This window comes from Aotus nancymaae, unplaced genomic scaffold (genome assembly GCF_030222135.1).
Source record: "Aotus nancymaae isolate 86718 unplaced genomic scaffold, 86718_ANA_hifiasm-v0.15.2.pri h1tg000009l, whole genome shotgun sequence".
NCBI classification, from domain to species: domain Eukaryota; kingdom Metazoa; phylum Chordata; class Mammalia; order Primates; family Aotidae; genus Aotus; species Aotus nancymaae.
The window spans coordinates 4,106,837-4,125,606 of NW_026988420.1; the positions used below are offsets into that span (position 1 = coordinate 4,106,837).

Consider the following 18,770-nt stretch of genomic DNA (forward strand, 5'->3'; position numbering starts at 1 on the left):
TGTGTGTGTGTGTGTGTGTGTGTGTGTGTGTGTATTTTAGTAGAGATGGAGTTGCACCATGTTGGCCAAGATGGTCTCAATCTCCTGACCCAGTGATCCGCCCGCCTTGGCCTCCCAAAGTGTTGGGATTACAGGTGTGAGCTACCGTGCCTGGCCAATACGTTGAAATATTATCTGCTGTTTCCTGTAGCTAGAAGTGGTGCTTAGTACTATGGTTTTTGGAATCACAGTACTGAAGAGGCATCTGAGAACTGTGTATGTGTTTGTACACAGTACCCAATCTCTAGTTTTTCTAAAACGCCATTTCTAGCACATTTGCTTAACTTATTTTAAGGAGCACACACTGAAATAGTATGACAAGCAGCAGCAGATCTTCTGTTTTCTGTGTTGGAAGAAATAACAAATGATTATCCACAGCAAGGACAAAGAGATGAGTTTTTAGAGAAAGGAGCACATTAGCAATAACATTCCGCTGGTGAAGTAACTACCTATGCACATCATATATTGTATACATTGGCAAAGCATTTTGTTTAAACTTTGTCTTTTAGACTTTCCAGTATGCAGCAAATGCTTGTCTTAATTTATAGTCATTTTCTCCTGGGGGTGGGGTGAGGAATGGCCATTTTAATGATACTAATGTGCAGTGGATTCTTGATTGGGAAGAGGGGTTACTAAATATTACAGCTTGTATTAAAAGTGTGAACATAGAAATAAGTGGTGCCTGTTTGAAAAGCTATGAGATTTAGAAGCTTCTCTGCTCTGACAGGGATGGCAAAGCTCATTTTAATTCTGAAATGTAACTTCCATGTGTTTTGCAGTTTAATTTTCTATTATTTTAACCAAGTTTAAATAATGAGTTTTGTAGCTTTATAAGTATATTAATCTAACAATTAAATAGAGAAAAACAACTATTTCTACATGTATAGGACTAGAATGTGTGGCTAGTTTCTCTCTTATTTGCTCCCCCAAACAGTGGATCTTTCTGTAAACACATTCTAAATATAGAAGTATCTTTAAAAATGAGCGTTTCCTCTTTTTCTGTTAAGACAGAGCTTCCTTTGGGCTGGCACTTTGTTTCCTCTGAAGAGGCTCCTCCAGGAGAGACACTCAGAACCCTGTGTACTGTGGCTGCCGAGCTGCCACAGGCAGGTTTAGGGGCCCTGCTGAAGGACTTCTCGACTTAGTGCATAGAAGAATGAATTCTGTGAACTTAAAATCAGAGTCCCTGCCCGAGGGGACTTCTAGGATAAAGAAAAGGTAGAAGCTAGCTGAGGTGTAAGAGGTTTGTGCAGGAGAAAAATGAGGCGTTCAACAGTCAAACACTGCCAGCAGATTTTTAGCATTGTTTAATAGTTTTAAATTATGGAGGTCTTAGGTCCAGAATGTAATAGTTATCCAACTCACTGGCATTAAACATTTAGTTGCCAGCTTCTGTTTTCTTGGTCGTTAATTTTCAGTCTATGTATTTTAAGTGCTTTGCTAAGGATTTTGTTAAAATAACTTCTCTCGTTTGCATTCTCATTTTCTACAAATTCAGACTTTGCTTTAGAATCCAACAGACTAGTACTTGGAGTTAGACTATCTTTTCCTTCTATCCTTATTTTTTTTCCTTCTACCTTTTATTTAATGAAGACACCAGGTGTGGTGCCTCACACCTGTAATCCCAGCACTTTGGGAGGCTGAGGTGGGCATATCATTTGAGCCTAGGACTTCAATACCAGCCTGCGCAACATGGCAAAAATCTGTCTCTATAAAAAATATAAAAATAAGCCAGGCATGGTGGTGCACACTTGCACTCCCACCTACTTGGGAGGCTGAGATAGGAGGATCATCTAAGCCCAGGGCAGTCGAGGCTGCAGTGAGCCAAGATCTTGTTCACTGCACTCCAGTCCAGGCAGCAGAGTAAGACCCTGTCTCAAAAAAATAAATAAATAAAGAGAGAGAGTAATGAGGTAAGATATCTTTTGTCTTGTTATAATAAAAGCTATAAAACATATAATTTACTCAAAAGCAGAGCTCGCTTTTGAAATCTCTACATGCTTGAAATTTAAAGCGGTGTATACATAGTCTCCATATTTTTCCATACTGTAAACCATGCTGGTGTTCCAGGGATTGAGTATGAGTGTTTATAAAATGGCACATGGCACTTAATTTTGAAACTGTGGAAGTATTTAAATTACTGTCTTGATGAAGGCAGTAAAGAACTTGAACCGAGTTCTTACATTTTTGGGTTAGGAAGTAACAGGTTCATTTGCGCAAGAGTAGTGGGGGTTCATGTGTGTAATTCATGGACTCATTACTAAATCCACGTGAAAAATAGAGAGTGGAAAACTATCTCTAATCCTGTTACTGTAAATGTTTTGCTGTATTTCCCTTGAGTGAGATTTAGACCGTTTAATTCCTAAGTTCTTAAATCGATCTATAGCCTTTATCAAGACAGTAATTTAAAGATGCTAAATGATTGCCAACATAGCTATATTTTTTCTGGACTATTTAATTCATGGTAGGTATATCCAGTATGTATAAGAAAGTAAAAAAAATACAAACACGTTAATATCAAATAACAGTATGCAGTGCTCTAATATAGTTATCTGCTACTCTAAAGGGCAGGTCATAAGAGCAGGCTCCTGGTGATGAGATGGGAGGTCATTCTTCATTTGTTGGAAGATCAATTTTATTTCATGCCCTGGAAATGCTTGCTTTACAAAGAAAGATAAGTAGGGCAGCATGTATCATGAGGTTTCCAAAAGAGAAAAGATTTGTTCACAGGACTAAGTTGAGGAGGTAGGAAAACAGCTCTCAAATCCACATCCCTGCACACAAGGCTTAGGAATATTTTTGGGTTGGGAAGTAACAGCTTCATTTGTGCAAGAGTAGGGGGGGTTCATGGCACTTCATAGGACATGTATACAGAAGATGGCGGCTTTAGCGTGATCAGTGGGTGGAGTTTTTAGCCCTCTGGCTACAAAAGGCCACCTCTCAGGCATTTGCACAGGCCCACTTGAAGGATTGGGTGATCTCAACTGGTTTGAACTGAACAGCAGCTGGCCCAAATCTCTGAAAAACAACTGAAGCCAACCTTACCCCAGGAATGTCATCTGTAGTGCAGCCAGTGATGGTTACGTTTCAATGTTCTGCGGCACGACCTTCAGCTATTATGGGAAAAGGACAAAAATAACATAAAGCAAGTGGCCAAAAGCAGCAGAGCAGGCAGTTGTGATCAGATTAACCCCTCGGTTTCACTACCATAAACATCTGTATACAGGTTTTTTTTTGTATAGAAATATATTTTCAATTCTCTTGAATACCTAGAAGTAGAATTGCTGAGTCATAATGATAACTCTATCTTTAACATTTTGAGGAACTGTCAAATTGTTTTCTGAAGTGGCTGCATCATTTTACGTTTTTACCAGCAATGTGCTAAGTTCCAGTTTCTCCATATTCTCACCAGCACTTGTTATTGTCTGTCTTTTTTTACTGTAACCATTCTGATGGGTGTGAAGTGCTATGTCATTGTGGTTTTGGTGTGCATTTCTATGATGAGTAATGATGTTAAACATCTTTTCATGTGACTATTAGCCATTTATATATCATCTTTGGAGCAATGCCTATTCAGTTTCATTGCCCATTTTTAGATTGGTTTGTCTTTTTATTGTTGAGCTATGAGTGTTCTTTATATATTCTGTATACATATCCCAAATCCCATATCAGATATATGATTTGTAAATATTTTCTCCCATTCTGTGGGTTGTCTTTTCACCTTCTTTATGGCGTTTTTTGCAGCACAAATGTTTGTAATTTTGATAAAGTCTAATTTATCTATGTTTTCTTTTGTCCCTTATCCTTTTAGTATCTCATCTAAAAAACTACTGGCCAGCCCAAGGTCAAAAAACTTTACTCTGTTTTCTTGTAGACATTCTATAGATTTAGCTCTTAAATTTATGTCTATTATTTATTTTGAGTTAATGCTTGTTTATAGTGTGAGGTAGTTGTCCAACTTCATTCTTTTGCATGTTGATGTATAATTGTACCAGTACCATTTACTGAAAAGACTATTCTTTTTTCCTATTGAATTGTCTTGGTAACTTGTTGCAAAACAAATGGCTAAAACAGGGAGGATTTACTTTCGAACTCTCAATTCTATCCCATTTATTTGTACGTCTATCCTCAAAATTATTTTAATAAAAACAAATAACACATTAATTCATTGTGCATAATTCATGCATTTATTACTAAATCCATGTGAAAAATAGAGAATGGAAAATTATCTTTAATCCTGTTACTGTAAATGTTTTGCTATGTTTCCCTTGAGTGAGACTTAGACAGTTTAATTCCTTTACAACATTTATTCCTACCTTATTTTTTTTTTTTTTTTTTTTTGAGATGGAGTCTTGCTCTGTTGCCAGGCTGGAGTGCAGTGGTGCAGTCTTGGCTCACTGCAACCTCCACCTCCTGGGTTCAAGCAATTCTTCTGCCTCAGCCTCCCGAGTAGCTGGAACCACAGGCGTGTGCCACCACGCCCGGCTAATTTTTGTATTTTTAGTAGAGACGGGGTTTCACCACAGCCGGTCTCAATCTCTTGACCTTGTGATCCACCCGCCTCGGCCTCCCAAACTGTTTTTTTTTTTTTTAAACTCACTCTGCTCATGTTACTGACTTCTTTTCCTGTGCACTGGAAAAGCCAGAAGTAACACTGCAAAGCAGCATAACCCCTAAAATCACTTGTCTGTCTCACACACACACAAGAAGAAAGGAATAAAGGGTAAATTTCCCTTTAATAGTCTATGTTTTATTGTTCCTTTTTCTACAGTGAGCTACTCATTTACTGCATCTGATACTGAGGCTCTACTGCAGCCATGCACTTTAATCTGTCTCTTAGTACACTTTTGGAGATATTTTATCAGTGGTTTAAATCCCAAGTTTCCTTAATTTAAAAACAACAAAAAGAGCAGTCTGAACAAAACATAAACATTTTTTAGCCCAAGTTCAAACTGGCTTTTTTGCCCCCAAAAACCTTTTTTTTTTTGAGACAGAATCTTGCTGTGTCACCCAGGCTGGAGTGCAGTGCAGCGGTTATAGCTCACTGCAGCTTTGACCTCCTGGGCTCAAGTGATTCTCCCACTTCAACTTTCTGAGTAGCTGGGACTACAGGAGCACACTACCACATCCAGCTAAATGTTTAAATTTTCTGTAGAGGCCAGGTGTGGTGGCTCACACCTGTAATCCCAACACTTTGGGAGGCCAAAGCAGGCAGATCACTTGAGGTCAGGAGTCTGAGACCAACTTGGATAATGTGGCGAAATCTCGTCTCTACTAAAAATACAAAAATTTGCTGGGCATGGTGGTGCATGCCCAGAATCCTGGCTACTCAGGAGGCTGAGGCAGGAAAATCTCTTGAACTGGGGAGGCAGAGGTTGTAGTGAGCCAAGACTGCACCACTGCACTCCAGCCTGGGTGACAGAGCAAGACTCCATCTCAAAAAAAATTTTTTTTGTTTTCTTTTTGTAGAGATGAGGTCTCACTATGTCGTCCAGGCTGTTCTCAAACTCCTGGGCTCAACATCCCACCTCAGCCTCCCAGAGTGCTGGGATTACAGGCTTGAGCTACCGTACCTGGCCCCGCAAAGACTTTTTATACCCGAAATATCTATTTAAAGTATATTTCTACTTAAAATTATTTTTTTAAATCTTTCAGATACCTGCACTTGAATACCCATGCCTTAACTTTTACAAACCTCTGTAACTTTCTAAACAGAGATTACTTGAGAACCAATCTGGCAATCCATGTTTTCAGAGAGCTGAGAGGTTTTCCACAGAGTTGAATGAGAACTAAGGAATACAAATCTCAGAAGAAAGAATTGTGTCCTAAGTAGGAGGTAGGCATGAAGAACACATGCACTTTTTGCAAACTGTGCTGTTGAATATTTACATGCTACATCTTAAATTGTCTGACTTGGACAATGACACTGCTTGTATATGAAATAATATTAGCTTAAAATTATGAAACAGTGAAATACTGCTTTTAAAAATGAGAACAACAGACACAGGGGCCTCCAAAAATGGGAACAACGGACACAGGGCCTCCAAAATGGGAGAGAAAGAGGCCGCAGTTTAGAAAAAACTTACCTATTAGGTACTGTGCTCACTCTTTGGGTGACGTGATCAGTAGAGGCCCAAACCTCAGCATCTCGCAATGTGCCTATGTAACAAACCTGTACATGTACCCTTTCAATCTAAAGTCAAATAAAGAATAAAAATGAAGTGTCTTATCTAAAATGAAAATCTATATTGTTTGGCCCTCTCAAACTTAACACGTCCAAAAGAGAAGCCATTGATTCTTTCGTCTCAAAACTCGTTCTTCCTGCTGTGTCTTCTCCAGCCCTGTCCTTTGCCCTCCCTTTGTGTTCCGCCCCTGCTGACCTTCCCACCTTTTGGCACCACGCTCGTAATTCCTTATTATGCTCCTCCAGCTGTATTGCCCTCTTTACTGATCTGAACAGGTGACATTCTTCTTTCTCTAGCTGCTTTGCTTACAAATATCCTAACCCCTTTTGGAAGGTTGGCGGGTCTCTCCTCCAGCTGACAACACCCTATGCTCTTCAGAGTGCTGATGTTCTTGTTTGTACATTTCCCTCTGTATTACTTGTGTCCTCACTGGTCCATAAGTGCCTTGGAGACACGGATCCTATCTGTCTCTCCTCTTAATCTCCAGTGCCTGGAGTAGAACCTAGTCCATAGTTGGTGCTCCATAAATATGTGTTTAGTAAATGATCAAGCAGGAGTGAGTTATAACCAAAGGTCAAAACCCTGGGGCATGGGAAAAGACGTGCATATGTGTCAAGCCATAATTAATGCGTTGTCCCAGAGAGGACCATGTCAAACGCTTGCTTCCTGGGCAGCTGACTTCTAAATACAGTCAAGGAGAAAGTTGTATCGGTTCCGTTTGTTTTGTTTTTCCATTCGGTTTTGAACCCCAGGAGAATAGTTACCATAACAGCTTTCCTGCAGCTTTTAGTAGACTCTGAGCTCCATTCAACATTGACTATTGAGGGAAAAGCACTCTCTCTGAATGAGGCTTCTTACTGTTTCTGAGTTTACCCATACTTCTAATCTTATTGCTAATTAATTTGTACAGAAGTCTGTTTCTTTAGCTAGTAAGTTAAAGATGAGAATTTGAATGGAGACTGCTGACTCCGCATAGGCCCATGCAGCCAGCTCCTGGCCACCTCTCAAGGCTCAGCTACAGTGGCCTTTTCTCAGGGAACCTTCTTCAGGTCCTTGGCACGTTTTACTGTCTTTATTAAATAGCACTGACCACATTCGGGATGAAAAAAGCTAATATGCAGTCTGTTATTGGGTCCAGCCCCAATCTAAAAATCTCCTTGAGGGATTTACCTGATATGTAGTAAATATTACATATTTAGTAAATATTATTATATATTTTATATATTTACTATATATAGTAATATATATAATAATTATATAATTATATATAGTAGTTATGTAATTATGTAATTATGTAATAATTATATATAATTATTATTTTTTTTATTGCATTTTAGGTTTTGGGGTACATGTGAGGAACATGCAAGGTTGTTGCATAGGTGTATACGTGGCAGTGTGATTTGCTGCCTTCCTCCTCTTCACCTATATCTGGCATTTCTCCCCATGCTATCTCTCCCCAACTCCCCACCCACCGCTGTCCCCCCAACTTCCCCCCAACAGACCCCAGTGTATAGTGCTCCCCTCCCTGTGTCCATGTGTTCCCATTGTTCAACACCCGTCTATGAGTGAGAACATGGGATGTTTGATTTTGTGTTCTTGTGTCAGTTTGCTGAAAATGATGGTTTCCAGGTTCATCCATGTCCCTATTATATATAATTATTATAGTAATTATTACTATATATAGTAAATATCTCTGACTGATAGATCCATTTTCCAGCAACAGTAATATGTGACTGTGTCTATCATAGTAAATAAATTTCTAGGATGCTCAAATACCAGGACGTGAATGGCTCACTGAGAACAGTAGGATGTTGAGAAAGGGAGAGAGGGAGTGAGCAGGAGGAGCTGGATGTACACTGCAGTTGCAGTCAGTCATGTGTTTCCTGAGTAGACTATTTGAGTTTTTGAACGGTTATTGGTGTGATTATGTCTATACCATCAAATTGTTGATGGACTTTGCCAGTTTTTTGGAAAGTAAATATTAAAGGACACAATTCTGATTATGTTTATATTTCGTTTCAGTTTGTTTTCAGTTTGCCCTGTGAATTTCGTCCGTGATGTTATAGTATCTTAAGGAATGAATCTAATACAGAATTATGCACAATTTTTGTCATTTGCCTCCCTTAAAAGAAAATAATAAAGTCCATAACTGTACTAAAAGATACTGATATCTTAACTAAGAGGCAGATGTTTCCCTGGAGTTTTTTCCCTCTTAACTTTATCAGCTATTCTGAGTGGGATGTAATCACATGATTTAAAATTGATAATTAGTGTGTGAACGGCACTTGGCAATGAAATACACAGCAATATCAATGACATAATTTTGGCAGCAGAAAAATGCTAAATATAATCCAAATGTCAGTGTAGAAATGAAAGCAGTATTACCTAGTCAATGATTTATATAATGTCTTGGGAAAATGAAGTCAATTACATTAAATTTTAAATCAAGATAAAACACGTAGTTTATTTAAAAGTTATAGCAGCTGGAGGCATTGTGTGCATGTGTATGTATACACAGTGTGTGAATATATTTAATGTCATTAAAAATGATGATCCTTGCCCCCATTGTACTTCTTTCCTAGTCATAAACCCTAAAGGAAACTTCTTTAGATGTTTCTTCTAGGGCAGGGCACAATGGCTCACACCTTTAATCCCAGAACTTTGGAAGACTGAGGTGGGTGGATTGTCTGAGCCCAGGAATTTGAGACCAGCCTGGGTAACATGATGAAACTCCATCTCTACAAAACAAAAAAACAAAAAATTAGCCAGGTGTGGTGGCATATGCCTGTAGTCCCAGCTACTCGAATGGCTGAAGCAGGAGGATCACCTGAGCCTGGGAGGTCGAAGTTGCAGTAAGCCGTGATTGTGCCACTGCAATCCAGCCTAGGCAACAGAGCAAGACCCCTGTCTCAAAAAAGGCCCAATTGTTTCTTCTGGAAGTTATCTTAATATCTATGAATATGTGTGCCTATTTTGTGATATACTCAGATTTGTTCATTTTAGACATTATCTTTTGACTTCCTGTTTCAACAGATGAGGATTTCCCTCTCATACATTACAGCCTTACCTCCTCTCCTTCTTTCTTCTGACAGTTACATCTCTAATTTTAATTAATTCAAGGATCCATGATATCTTTAAATTATGTAAATAATGTTCATCGTAGGGCTAAGAAATATGATTATTTTTTCTTTTGTATTCAGGTTTCAGTTTTCCCTGTAGTTTCTAGTGGCCTTTCTTTTAGTCTTTTACCCTAACTGCATTCCACAGTTTAATACTCTCCAGATGTTCCATTATAGTATATGTTTTCCTGAGTCTTCTGTCCACCTTCCCCTTCCTTCTGAAGTACTCTTTCCTCCAGTCCCCATCTGGACTGCTTGCTTTATAGGCTTCTGCTTGCTTCTGGTTTTCACTACGCTTTAATGCTCTCCAAGAGGGCACTATTTGTTTCCTGGATTCCTTGTTTTCCTTATTCATGGTTTCTTCACTCGCCTTCTGGAAACATGTATCAATGGATTCTTCCTGTTACATCAGCAGTATATTTCTGAGACATTGGATAGCCAGAATATCTTCATTCTTTGATTATATTTGATTGGTAGATTAGCTGGGTATAAAATTCTAGGCTGAAATTTTTTTTCTCTTAGAATGCTTTGTGTTGCTTAGCTTACTTCTGATTGATTGGAAACTCAATGCAATTTTGATTCTCCGTCCTTGGTATTTAGACTCTGTTTTCTCTTTATGTTTAGTGTTCTGAAATTTACAAAGATATGTTTGTGTGGATCTCCTTTTGTTAATGTGCTTTCAACCTAAAGACTGGTTTCATTTAGTCTGGGAAATTTTCTTCTATTATTTTTTGGTAATATCCTAGTTCCATTTTCTACATTCTGTCTCTCCACAACTTAGTCATATATTGAACCTTCTGAGTTTACATACTAATCTTATCTTTTACTGTCTTGGATATTTCTGTGACTTATCTTTTAGGTCCTCTGTTGAGGATTGGACTTTTTTAAGTCATGTTTTTCTTTCTTTTTAATTCGTAACTGGTTTTTTATGTCTTTTTTTCCCTACAAGCATTCTGATCTCAGTTTACAAATGTAATATCTCCTCCTATCTCTTTGAGGATAGGAAATCAAATTTATTTAATGTTTTCTTTTGTTCCCTCATTTATCTCTATTTTCTCTGTGTTCCTTCCTGTGAAATCTTTTCTTAAAAGTTTTCACACCCAATGAGTGTGTTCAAGTCTTTCTTTAATTAGCTTTTTACTTCTTAATTATATCATTTAACATTCATTTAATAATGCAAATATTGAAATACTGAATGACTAATACATTTCAGATGCTAATAATATATGCTCACAGTAATTTGGCCCTACGATAAAAGATGAGAGCTTTTTTCTTTGCTTATCATTTTTATTTTACTTTCCTGGAAGAATTTCAAGAAGAGTTATGAAAACAATAGAGAACAAACTTGTTAGCAAATGTAGATAATGAAAAGTACTATCCCTGCTCCTTTAAGTCCTGTTGTGGAAAGGGATTTTATACTGTGCAAATACAAAGAAAATTACATTTTAACTTTATATTTATTTATACTTGGGTGATAATTAAGAGGACCTTCCATGGAATTAGTTGTGGATTTTTTTTTCCAGGTGTTCATGATCGTGTCACATATTCAGGTTAAATCATATATTAGCTTATTTCGTGAAAGTCTAATATACAAGTATCTGCAGCAATAAAAGATATTTTGAGGATTTTACTCCTCATAAAACACATTCCGTGCTGTAATTATTGCCTTCAGCAGTTGCTGATTCCCTATCTGTATTAGTATTCTTAGGCTTTTCAACAGGATTGACAAATATTTCTGCTAATTGTTCAGCTACTGTTCTGAAGTCATAAAAGTAATCACTTACAATAGACAACTTGCTATATCAATGACTTAAAATTATTTTAAATAAAGTATGTTATTTTCTGAATATTAATAATGTCATAAGCATAAGGCAATACAATGACCATGATAGTAGCTTGATTGCTAGGAATTTTTTAAGGCAATATTACTTGTTCCTTCTGAAAATAAAAGCTGAAAGCAAAGAGAAAGGGGAAGGAGAAAGGAACAAATATTCAAATATGGTTTTCCCTGTGAAGCTGTGAGCTGAATGCACCAGCATCATCCATCTGCAGCTTTCCGAGGCCTGGGAAGGACACATGGTGCTGACTGAGAGGTGGGGCTCCATCCTGGCGCTATCTCCCATTTTTGTTCTTGCAAGGTCTGAGTGCTAAGCCTTTTACAGCAGCTCTCAGTGTGGGGCCCTTGAGGAAGCTGCCACTTCTTAGTACCAGAAACTGATAGCTGGGATTGTGGGGTATAACAGTGGGGACGAAGGGCCGAGGAAGAGAGTGCTTTTACTATGGATGGCCCAGGTTGGGCTTTGTTAGTCTTATGTCATTTTTGATCTGGTGGACAGACAGGGCTGTTGGGCCAGCTTGACCTCTTCTGTAACCTCTTCCCTGCTGCCATTCTCAGCTATGGCTCTGGAGGTGGTCATGCTTCCTGATTGTGGCCAGTCATGTCTGATGAAGTCTCTGACCCTGAATAAATACTTACTTAGGGTTAAAATAAAGGAGCTATAAACTTTAGGTACCATTTATGAAATGTATTGCAAAGTGCCTTTTCTTTGCTTCTCTCCCTTCCCTTGACCTTTAAATGTTGCTGTCACCCAGAAGCCCACCATGGATTTCCTCTTCCCTCCTCCTAATATAGGTTCCCTCACTGGAGACTTCTACTGTTGTGGTTATAGAGTATTCGCTAATGTTGCAAAGATTTTCTTATCAGAAGCTCTCGCCTGAGCATCAACCTTGTGCTTTAGATTTTTGACTTGAGACCCCACAGGTACTGTGTATTAAACATGCCCCCAAAATACATTCATCTACCACTTGGCACTCTCCCTCCTGAGCTTTATCTCTAGTTATGGTCGTTACCATCTCTCCTGTCTCCTAGCAGAAGATGCCTGGAGTCATTCTTTGCTGCCACCCTACATCAGATCCATCAACTGGGCCATCTCAGGATCTTTCTTCAAAACTAATCCCAACTGGTCTCAAACTCCCGACCTCAGGTGATCCTCCTGTCTCAGCCTCCCAAGTAGCTGGGATTAAAGGCATGTACCACTGTTTCTGGCCCTTCTGGGATTCCTGCCTCTCCTGACCCTCCAGCCTGCCTCCTAAACATTTCTGTTAGGTAACTTACAAAAACTGTAACTCCCCACCTCACTCTCCAGAGCCCACATTTCCCAGCTCACAAAAGGAAAGAATACATCTCACCTCTTCAAATCTTTCTGTGGTATATGCACCATAATACAAAAAAATCTTAGGGACACAAACCAATATGACAACATTTAATGAAAAAAAAAAAAAGGCTGCATGTTTATCATCTCCAGACCTTGATAGTACATTTATCTTGTCATGGAATTGAGATAATATCTATTCAGCTGTACCACCCACCCTTTCACTATACACAATGGTCAGCAATACCTTGCTTCTGAGCAAGAGTCCAGAGAGACTGGCCATGAGAAGCATGGGCGGCAGCTGCCCATGACTGCATGCAGACACCAAGGCCATGGGCAGATTCTGTTCATTCGATCTATCTTTGTCTATGAATGGAAGCTCAGAAGCAAAAGAGTCATCGTGGGATTTTTATTAACATGTGCATTGTAGTTGAATATGAAATCAGAATCTTTTTTTCCTGATTTAACTGATTGGTTAGAAAGTGAAGACAGAGGTGTTGTAAGAGTGTGACAAAAATTTTCCAAACTTTGAATGAGCTAAATCTGCAACTTTAGGGTTTGAAAGAGCCCTTAAGACATGTAGCACAGTGACTGTGATATGATATGAGACAACCTTATTCACAAAGAATACAATGTATTCTTACACAGAGCAAGCTTAGCTCTCTGTGTTAAGAGAAAACTGTTTTATCAAATGGCAATGCAGTAGCAAGAGGCTATTACAAATAAAGCATTTTTACTTTTTTCAAACTTTGCTGAGTATATTGAGTGAAAAAACATAAATCTAAATGAGACCATAGTGGGGATAATTCCAGGTTATTTGAAACTTCTTAGTATACCTCTAGATATACTTCTCAGAAGTTAAGAAAATAAGTGATTCTTGTGACTAATTAACAAATACTTCTGCAAGTCAGTGGTTCTGTTTTTTCACATTTTAGAAAATTTAGAAAATGACCTGATCACAATGTCAGCAGATAGAAGATTTCAAAGAACTTTACATTAGAGTACTGTATTATTTTTGGCATATGGTTCAGAAGAAATCTAAAGTATTGATGGATCTTGCTGTAAAAGGCTTTACGTTCTTTTTAATATGTGAACTATTAATAGATTTTTCAGGGCTGAGATCTATAGAAATGAGCAACAGGAATAGAAATTAAAACAAAATTAATTTTAATTTCCATTTACCATTTCTGTGACATATAACAGGTGGTCAGTAAAATAAACAAAACTACATTAAATTATGGTAAAACTGTATGTGTCAAGTGGAATGGAAAACAAGTTCAAGGTAAAAGGAATGCTATAAAATTTTTGACTGTTCAAGAAATGCTTGTTCCTATTCACACCAGCAAAGACATGGAGTCAACTCAAATGCCCATCAATGATGGACTGGATAAAGAATATGTGGTGCATATATACCATAGAATACTATGCAGCCATAGAAAGGAATGTGATCATGTCCTTTGCAGGGACATGGATGGAGCTGGAAGCCATTATCCTCAGCAAACTAACGCAGGAACAGAAGACCAAACACTACATGTTCTCACTTATAAGTGGCAGCTGAACAATGTGAACACATAGACACAGGGAGGGGAACAACACACACTGGGGCCTGTGGGGATTGGGAGAGCATCAGAAAAAAAGCTAATGCATGCTGGACTTAATACCTAGGTAATGGGTTGATAGATGCAGCAAACCACCACAGCATATGTTTACCTATGTAACAAATGTGCACTTCCTGCACATGTACCCCAGAACTTAAAATAAAAAAAAAAAAAGAAGGTTGCTTAAGTATACAGCTAAGAGTAGGAGAGCCAGGATGTAAGCCAGTTGGTCTGACTCCACAGTAAGGTCTTCAGGGCACTGCAGAGACATCAAGGAGTTCACAGTCCAGTGAGAGAGATAGGCAAGCCAGCCAGGATTGTGATATATGATATGATAGTATGATATGATACAGTGATATGATGACGTTATATGATACGATGATTTCATATATGATATGGTATGATATATAATGATATATGATATGATGTGATAGGATGATGTGATCTAATCTGTGATGAGGCTGTGGGAACAGAAAAAGGACATTGAATGGAGTCTTGTGGAGGTGGGGAGATCATGGAAGCATTTCCAGAGTTGGGGTTCTAGTTGTGTGTCCTCCAGGACCCTGTGATGGTTAATGTTATGTCAACTTTACTAAGCCATGGGATACCCAGATATTCGGTCAACATTATTCTGAGTGTTTCTGTGAGGATGATTTTGGAAGAGCTTAACATCTAAATAGGGAGACCGAGGACAGCAGATTGCCCTCCCTAATGTGGGTGGGCCTCATCCAATCAGCTGAGGGCTTGAAGAGAGCAGAAGACTGATCCTCCTGTGAGTAAAAGTCTTCCTGCCTGACTGCCTTCAAACTGGTACATCAACTTTTTTTCCTGCCTTCAGACTGGAACTGAAACATCACCTCTTCCTGGGTCTCGAGCTTATAGATTCACTCTGCAGATCTTGGGACCTGCCCACCTTTCTAATTGTGTGAACCAATTCCTTATAATGAATCTCTTCATATGCACACACACACACATACACACACACACACAAAGTACTTTTTAATGTATTTTTAAAAGTGGGTTGTGATGAAAGTCTGTGGTATTTAGAATCCATTAGCCACATTAAAAAGTGGTGTAAATTTATTTTATAGTTTTAATATTTATAATATACCAGAAATTATATCTTTTACAACTATGTATCCTTATCATTAAAAATTTTAGATGTTACCTAAATGCAGATATATAGAGATTGCGTTGAGTCTGTAGACTCAAAATCCCAATGACATTTTTTGCAAAAATAGGAAAACCTATTCTAGAATTCATGTGAAATCCCAGTGGATCCTCAAATAGCCAGAACAATCTATTTGGAGGACCGAACATTTCTTGACTTCAGAACTTACTACAGAGCTACAGCAGTCAAAACAGTGTGTTACCATAAAGATAGACACCTAGACCCAATGGAATAGAATAGAGAGCCCAGAAGTAAACCCTGGAATATATGATTAAATGATTTTCAAGAAGGGTGCCGAGACCATTCAATAAGGAAAAGACAGTCTTTTCAACAAATGAGGCTTGGAAAACGATATCCACATGCAAAAGAATGAAGTTGGAGCCTCACCTAACATCATATGAAAAAGTTAATTTAGAATAACTCAGTGGCTCATGCCTGTAATGCCAGTACTTTGGGAGGCTAGGGCAGGTGGATTACTTGAGCCAAGGAATTTGAGACCCGCCTGGGCAATGTGATGAAATCCCGTCTCTATCAAATAAAAATATGAAAATGAGACAGTTGCGGTGGCACATTCCTGTAGTCCCAGCTACTCGTGGGGATGGGGCGGGGGGCAGGTGTTGAGATGGGAGGATCACCTGAGTCCTGAGGAGGTTGAGGCTACAGTAAGCCATGATTACACCACTGCATTCCAGCCTGGGCGGCAGAGTGAGACTTTGTTTCAAAAAAAAATAAATAAATAACTCCAAATGAATCAAAGACCTAAATGTAAGACCTAAAACAATAAAACTCTTAGAAGAAAACATAGGGGGCCGGTTTCATGACGTTGGATTTGGCAGTGTTTACTTGAACACCAAAAACATAGGCAACAACGATAAAAAATAGATAAATTGGGCTTCCTCAAAATTAAACATTTTTATCCTTCAAACGATTCCATCAACAGAGTGAAAAGGCAGCCTAAGGAGTGGGAGAAAATGTTTGCAAGTCATATATCTGACAAGAGTTTAATATCCAAGGTATCTAAGGAACGCCTAAACACAACAGCAAAAAAACAACTAAAAAGGAGCGGGAGACTTGAGTAGACATTTCTCCAAAGAAGATACCCAATAAGCATATGAAAAGGTGCTCAACATCACTAACGATTGAGGAAATGTAATTCAAAACCACAATGAGATACCACTTCATACGCATTAGGATGGCTACTATCAATAGAAAACAAGATTGCTGAGGATGTAGAGAAATTGAAACTCTTTGTGCATTGCTGGTGGGAATGTAAAATGGTTTAGCCACTTGAAAGATAGTATGGCTGTACCTCCAGGATATTAAACACAGAATTACTATATGATCCAACAATTCTACTTCTGGGTATATATCCCAAAGAATCGAAAGCAAGGACTGAACTCATGTTTTTATACCACCGTTCACAGCAGCATTATTCACAGTAGCCAAAAAGTGTAAACAACTGAAATATCCATGTATGGATGAATGAATAAACAAAATGTGCTACATACATATGATGGCATGGTATTTAGCCTTAAAAAGAATGATACATGCTACAACATGGATGAATAAAACTTTATGTTAAGAGATATAAGCTACACAGACAAGGACAAGTATTGTATGATTTCATAGAGGCGGAACACAGAATAGTGGTTAACAGGGACTGGGTGGAGAGGAGAGTTGCTAAATGGGTACAGGGTTTCAGTTTGGAGTGATAAAAAAAAGTCCTGGTGATGGATGATGGTGATGGTTACACATCAATGTAAATGTTTGTAATACCACTGAATGGTACACTTGAAAATGGTTAGAATGGTAAATTTTGTGTTCTGTATATTTTACCATACCAAAAAGTACATAAAACATATTGAGATAGTTTTTGAGATTTGTAGATGCATGGATCTTTAGATTTCTCTTAGGGAATATGTGCACAGCTGCTCATGTATTTGGAGAATTCCTGTCTAGTATCCTTCACGGTCTGAATCCAGCCCTCTTCTCTCACTTCATTTTCCTTGTTCCAGCCACCTGGCAGTTCACACCTGCTAGGCTTTTGTCCAAGTTGTTCTCTCTACTTTCACTGCCCCTTCTCCCGCTGCCCAGTTGATGAATGGAATCCGATGCTTCAAAACCCAGCCCAAGTGGCCACCCCATTTGGAAAAGTTATGCTCACTCCTCCAGACAGAACCTGTTTCTCCCTCTCCTGTGTTCCCAAAGAAATTTTCTGCACCTCAGATACGTTCCATGCCTGTCCCCAAACAGAATTAATTGTTTGAGACAGAGATGGTGTCTCACCTTTGCAACTCCTACCCATAGCACGGAGTATAACTTGAAGCAGGATCTTAGGTAAATAGTTCAGTAACTGAATTTTTAATATATACATGTGATTCTTTCCTTATAACCCTCCTCTGGGAGAGTAGACAGACCTTTCACTCTACTTTCCAGAACCAGAAAATAAGACACAAAGCAGCTTCACACCTTGCCCAGGCCACAGGGCTCACTGTGGCTGATGGGAATAGAAGGATAGCATCAGAATTCTCTTCTGATGATCATAGTCTATGCGGCCAGGCACTAAATCTTACTGTCGATAAGTTAAGAGTGTTACTCTATTGGTTATAAAACACATGTTCTCAAATATTTGCCATAGATCCTGCCCATAAATGAAGTGATCTTATACATATTTCTACTACTCCTTCCATAATAAACCCCCTGCCACTGTTCCAGCACCAGGAGGTTTGAAACAGCTGTGTTATTAATGAACGATAGCAGATCCTAACCAGTGACCTCCAGATGAAAGGCTCATTATTTCCTCACTGGTCTGGAGAGCTATTCGGTCCCCTAGCATGCCAGCTCAGGATTTGGACTGAAGAGTCTAAGCCTTGAGCTATAAAAAAATTTATGTAGTCCTTGACACAATTTGGAGCGATTATGTTCTATTGTGCCAAGAATTTCTTATTAAAAATCAATTTAATTGTGCATACCCCATCTGGTCGGTATTATGGTCTTTTATGGAGGAAAAACACGATTTTGTATTTACCTGATGTTCCACAGAGTAAGTCTGTAGTTTTGCAGAAATAGAGACATTTCATAATGCTGAGAAATTAGTAATTAAGGAAAATTTTTAAATGTTTGCCAGACTTCTTTCTACTAACTTTTGTGACTTTGAGCTAGAAGGTTCATCTTTCTTATGATGGTCAGGATTTTAATGGAAAAGAAAATGCCAGACTAAAGTAAAAAAATGTATGTATGTACATCATCTGCTACATTTATTTCTGTGTAATAATTACTGTTTTATACCCTTGAGATTAAAATTCAAGTCCTTTTATTCTTTTTTCTTTTTTTCTTTTTGTTTTTTGTTTGTTTGTTTGTTTTTGAGATATGGTGTCACTCTGTCACCCAGTCTGTGCACGATCACAACTCACTGCGGCCTCAACCTCTCTGGCTCAAGCGATCCTCCCACCTCAGGCTCCTAGGTAACTGGGACTGCAGGCAGGTGTCACCATGTGCCACCATGC

At 38.5% G+C, this 18,770-nt stretch overlaps 1 protein-coding gene across 4 annotated transcripts in view; it reads left to right on the forward strand.

The window, feature by feature from the left end:
- Positions 1-18,770, forward strand: part of ATP8A2 (ATPase phospholipid transporting 8A2) — a 670,261-nt gene that overhangs the window by 450,310 nt on the left and 201,181 nt on the right. The window lies entirely within an intron of this gene.